Source organism: Poecilia formosa, unplaced genomic scaffold (genome assembly GCF_000485575.1).
Source record: "Poecilia formosa unplaced genomic scaffold, Poecilia_formosa-5.1.2 Scaffold0, whole genome shotgun sequence".
Classification (NCBI taxonomy): domain Eukaryota; kingdom Metazoa; phylum Chordata; class Actinopteri; order Cyprinodontiformes; family Poeciliidae; genus Poecilia; species Poecilia formosa.
Window position 1 is genome coordinate 3263824 of NW_006799939.1, and position 6000 is coordinate 3269823.

Here is a 6000-nt window from a genome sequence, read left to right on the forward strand (position 1 = left end):
TAACATCACTTCATGTTAGAGGCTGTCAAATGGAAGCTGGATATTGATGAATAAATAAGGTCTTGCAAAATGTTAACTACACAGAGTATTGTGCAGAATTAAAATGAAACAGGACGGCTATGAAAACCGTGATTTAAAAATAAATGTTTTCTTTCTTTCTTTTTATCTTGTTTGGAGGAGGAAAACTGCCTGGAAGCCTTGTTGCTTGATGGAGAAGTAACTCATAGACATGAAAACTACTGTGGTGTGGTATGCATTAAACAGAATGAGATATTCAGGTCTGGCTGTCTTGCTACACAGAATCGAGTCGTGTTTGCTCTTTGTAATCCTACCGTTGTTCACACCTGGAAACGTATAACACTCAAACGGCTGATAAGGTGGTGAGACTCTGTGGCAGCTCTGAAAGACAGCTGTCACAGAGACTTTGCTCCACTCCTACTAATGTGTACCTTTCTAGTTACACAATCCATGTTGTCTTTGCCTCTTGTTCAGTTCAAATCGAGGATGAAGCAAATTAATATTTATCTCCTGAAGGTCAGGAGAATAGGGATGTTCACACACCTTTTGCACTGTTATGTAAACAGTAAGGAACCAGAACTGGAAGGATTTTCACTCATGTGAAACGAAGATATCTCAAAAATGTTTAACTGCATGCATAGCCAATGCAAAGCATGAGCCTACAACTCATTATGATTACAATTTATTTGAAAAACTTCACAGTAGCTATGATGCATACTTCTCAAAAACAGACTGCACGAAGCTTTTGTCAATGACATGGATTGTCTCTTGGGAGTTTCTCTGCAATACTCCCGCATCTGATGACTACTCTGTTTGAGGACAGGACAGTATCAGCGTTGATCAAGTTAAACAAAGAGTTATCATTGTCCTATATTTTATTAGCTACATTTCAGTTCGCAAAGAACTTTGTGCAACATGAACTGGTGGCCTTCAAGCATATCAAAAACGTGCCTAATAAATCTGTCAACAATATCTCTCGTCCGGTCTCTGTTCGGTGTTCATGTCAACCAACTGCTGTACTTGCTTATGCGTGGTGATGGTCTTCACTGCCTTCGTTGCTTTGTTTTTTAACTCTAATATGAACTACAATATCAGTTGAACGCAAACTTTTACATACAACAAGTAAAAATGAAGGTCTTTGTCTGTAATTTGGCTTGTTTCTTTTGGAGTAAGGGCTTCTTCCTGGCTGTAGTGGCCTTTCTTCCCATTCACTGTGAAGAATGACATTGTCTTACCAGCCAACATCTTCATATAAGCTCTCTTGCTTGTTTTCTGGAGTATAAAAGTCAAAGACCAAAACGCACGAAGTTTGGATATTTCCATCATGTCTGCGCATGCATATAATTGTTTCAACAGATGGACGCCACACCTTCAAGCGTCCTGAAATTGCTCCCAAGGATGAACCAGACTTGTGCAGCTCCCCAATTCTCCTCGGATTATTTTTGACTTTCCCGTCGTGCCAAACAGGAATGCAGTGTGTTCCAGGTGTGGCCTTAAAGCGCATCATAAATACAGGTGTGTCTCCAATTAGCTCAAATGTATCAGTTGACCTCTTAGCAGTTTCCAAAGCCACGGCATCATCTTCTGGGATTTCTTTCATTCCTTGAAAAGGCAGAGAATCATGCTGTTTGTAAACTTCAGATTTTGAAGAGGTATTCTAGCGTATTATTTCTTTCATTATTGTGGCATTTAGACCGTCTAAATAATTTTGGTCATTCCAGCTGACCTAAAGCAAGAGAAATTTGGTCTTCTTCTTTAGACAGTGAGGAAAAAGAGGTGTCTGTGCATTTTTATTTGGTGTATGTAAACTTCTGGTCTCAACTGTAGATTTCACAGCCAACCCACTGATATTCACAAGATAAAATTTAAACGTAATAGCACTCACCCCTGTGCCATTATCAGCTCTCTGTTATAGCTTGTCTGGTCACAGACAACACAATGGGACATCGATTGGCTCCATTGATCACAAAGTGGATAATGGTGAATATGGAGCTTCCTGAGTTGACCTTCATATCACAGGTTCACACTGTGTAAAATAACTGTATTTTTCTCAGAGTGTACCTCTGAGTTGAATGCCTGAAATCTCTTGAGGAACCTGACAGAAAGTCGAGTCAAACGTTGCTGGATATTTGTGGTTCTATTTAATACAAAATTAAGATGAATGCAGAAACCTGGTTGATAAAAGAGAAACGCCTTTTGTTGTACCTAGCATTTTTTTTTTTTTTTATTTCAAAGAAGATGCCTGAAAATTTCTCCCCAGAAGACAAAATAGTCTCCATTTGTCACTTCAGCTTAGAGGCCAGATTTGCCCCATTTTAGGATTCCACCATTCACAGGGCTGCAAGTGGCCCTTGGGGCAAAATTTTATTACCCCCGTCTCAAAGATACATAAGAAGAACATCTGCTGTTTTTCTCAGCTTACAACAAGTACAACCAAAAGTTGCCTTTGTTAACGTAGCTCTGTGTTTCCTGTTTTTAGACTTCACTTTTGTGACACTTTATCATTAGTAGTATGTTGACACAACTCTCTCATCACACCACTTGATCAAGTTTTTCATCGACATACCAGCTCATATTTCAACTGTTATAATCACTCGGGACTTTAATCGGTGTTGCATGATCTGCTTTTGAAAGTTTGGAGATCTCCCGGAGCAAGGACACGTCTGATCTCTGGGGTTGTAAAGAGTGCTGCTACAGCCTGTTGTATTGACTGTTGGGGGTGGGTGCTTAACAGCACAAAGGCTAATGGTATAAACCTTTTAGCCTGACTGATTGTTTGACCGATAAGAGTCTGTTCTCACACAGACCCCGGTCGGCTGCATTGTTAAGTTTATTGGTATTTTAATCTTAAAACAATGGAATGTTGCTCAACCAGAACGTGCTGATGATCAAATAATAAATTGCGACCATTGTGTTGTCCGTGTATTTATAGAAACTTTATGTTGTGTACTTTTCACATTATTCTCCCTACTGTACCCATCATATTATTAACTTAGAACTCTCATTTAAAGGCTTTGATCATTGGGACACTGATAACAGATCGCACCACTCCACAAATCCTGTATCACTGTGCGTTTGCTCTGTTTGATGATATTCATCTAGCATGTTGTGCTGACCTTGCAGCTCAGAGTTCACATTGAAAAGGATTTGTGTGTTGAAACTCACTTAGGTTTCTGTATGAGGCACAACATGACAGTGCTTCCTGTGGGCCTCGTCACATCTCTCTTTGCAGGGCATGGGATCTTATGTTGTGAAAATAGGTTTGCTTTCGGCGTGTTTGCAGTTTTGGTATGTAAGTGGCTTTTGATCTCAAGGTCTGACAGAGTGCAAGTTGTGAAACTTAAAGAGCGCAGAGGTGGATGAACCTGATGAGTTCAGAAGGGAGTAGAATAAGTTTAACAGAGTTACCAGCTAAAGTTTGGGCGGTACGTTTCTAGAGTTTTTTTTAAGGAACTGAAAATGAATATTTGTGGTTTGTCAGACTGTGCAAATTGTTAGGGCTTTAGCTACAGCAAGGAGAAGCTGAGCAACAGAAAGCATTACTAATCGCGTGTGTTCATTTCTAGACGACTTGGACAAAATATCTTGTGGAGAGTCTTCAGCTACAATCAGAAATTTAATGACTAGAGCTAGAACCGGATAAATTAATACCACTCACCACTTTACCTTACTAAAGTTTTCAATCATATTTTAAGTTTACTTTTTTTTTCCATTGCTGTTTGATTCAAAGGTAAAAATGCCTTATAAGATCTGTGCTGCTTTAGAAAGTAAAGGTCATAGACTTGACTTTGTAAACAGAGATTTTTGCAAAACTAAAAAAAAAAAAACCTTTTACTTTATCAGTTATGGACATATCCTAAAAACAACTTAATTAAAAGTTGTATTCTTACACATAAAAAGAACACCTTGTCCTGTATTCTCCAGCTCCGCTGGCACAATATAATGTGGAGTTTCCTTTAAAACTCCACCCGACCATGTTGTTCTGTAGAGATGTTATGCTCACAGCATTTAAGATCCTGGTATTGTTGAATGGATGGTTGTTTGGCCAGACTATCAGTCACAAATGGGCTGTATAACAGTGGCACTCCCTTCCCTTCATTTGCTTTACCTTTTAACAGTTCAGTAACTCTGAAAGAAAACTGTAGATTTATAAAACGCTGCCTTACAAACCTGTTTTGGGTTCTGACCTAAAGAATCTAGTAACTTCCTTGTGTTTTGTATGACATGTTGCCATTAGCAACTGTGTTTGGGCTTTTGGATATTGTTTGTGCCTAGACAATGGAAACCATGGCCTGATTCTGCTTTCCACTATGATCCATATTTTCTAACTCAGTATGTCTCAGAGGAAACGAGGGTGGAACGGGAAAACCTGTCAGACCTCCAAGCATAGTTGTAGATTAATACTTGCAGGGAATGATAATGAAAGCGTGAGCCTTTAAAGGTGGTGAGTGTGTGTACTGAATGGTTCGTATGAATAAAAACAGTTTCTCTTTGGCATAGGATGACAGCTTACCGCATGGTATTTGATTTCTGTTTTACTTTGAATTTGTCTTTTAACTTGGTCGCCAACTTTCCTTTTTGGAGAACGATGATTTTGAAAGGTTAATCAGGACATTCTGCACATCAGAAGTAAAGGTAGGGTGTAACAATCACCCTATCTGTATTAATGAGCATGTTGTGACATGTGATAGTTGCAGATTAGTGTGTCTATAAAAGCTTTGTCCACGTCTACATATCGGCATCGCCAATAATTATTATCCATTGTCTAAGAAGGCTTTGATGGGGGGAAAAAAAAACAGGGAGTCTCGCTTGCTTCTCGGTAGCGAGTACTTTTACTCGCTACCGAGTAAAAGTACTCGGTAGCGGTAGCATTGGCTTATGTAAATGGATAGTTTGTTTCAAGTGATGTTTTGTGAAACTTTTCTGCAACAATTCCTTTAAGGTGTAGAAGAACAATCATATTTTGTAGTGAGTTTGCTAAAAGGGAAGAAATCCTCTGGTGGAATGCTAACAGCTAGTCAGACAAGCACAATTTTAGTTAATTTGAGGAACTTTAAACGACTGAAACTGAAAATGTTTCTACCATGTGACGCAAAACTTTATTAATTAAATAAATATTAAATGTCTACATTTTCACAGAGAATTTTTGGTTTGTTGCTCTTAACACAGCTGAATAATGTTTGCGCTACACGCTAAGCTAACATGGTTTGAGGATGTCTGGTGTATAACGGGCTGTAACTGGAACGACGGCATTGAAATAGTTAATTCATGTGCTTTTTTTTGGTTAAGTGTTTTGAAAATTGTCCTGTCAGACTCGTATTCAGCAGATGAAGTGGATTGATCTGGCAGCTTTATAGCTTTTAGTAATAGCAGATGTTTTCTGGCTGAGACAAACTAGAAATTCTGAGTTTGGGCATAAATTCCTGCTCTGTTTTTTTTCTGTATAAATCAGGATTCATAAATGATGTGAAATTTTAAAAACTCTTCCTATCCTCTGTGTTTCCACCCTTCTTTTTCTTCCAGGTATGAAGTGAGTCCTCTTTTTACTCCAAAGCGAGTGAGCACTCCAGGCTCATCGGCTGTGTCATCTGACCTGTGCTGCTGAGTCAGTGTGACATCACGTTTACCTCTCCGGCCTAAAGATGCGCACCAGACAAATCGAGTGTGACCTTTTGTGGCTCTGAGCTTACTCCATGGCTAGTCCTGTTTTAAATTGGTGACCATTCAGCGCCAAGCTGGACCCGAGGACTCAGCCTCCCGACACCCGTTCCTGTTCCACCGCCCCGGCCCCTGAACACTCCTCGGATCACAGACGCATACCTGAGCTCCACGGACCAGAGCTGCTATTAGCCAGTGAGGAAGAGTGGGAGGAGGAGGAGGAGGAGGAGGAGGAGTACGTCGGTGTGCCCGCTGCACTTGAGGAGTTCAAAGCCACCTGCAAAGATGCCGAGACCATTACTGGTAATGTTGACGCATATATCA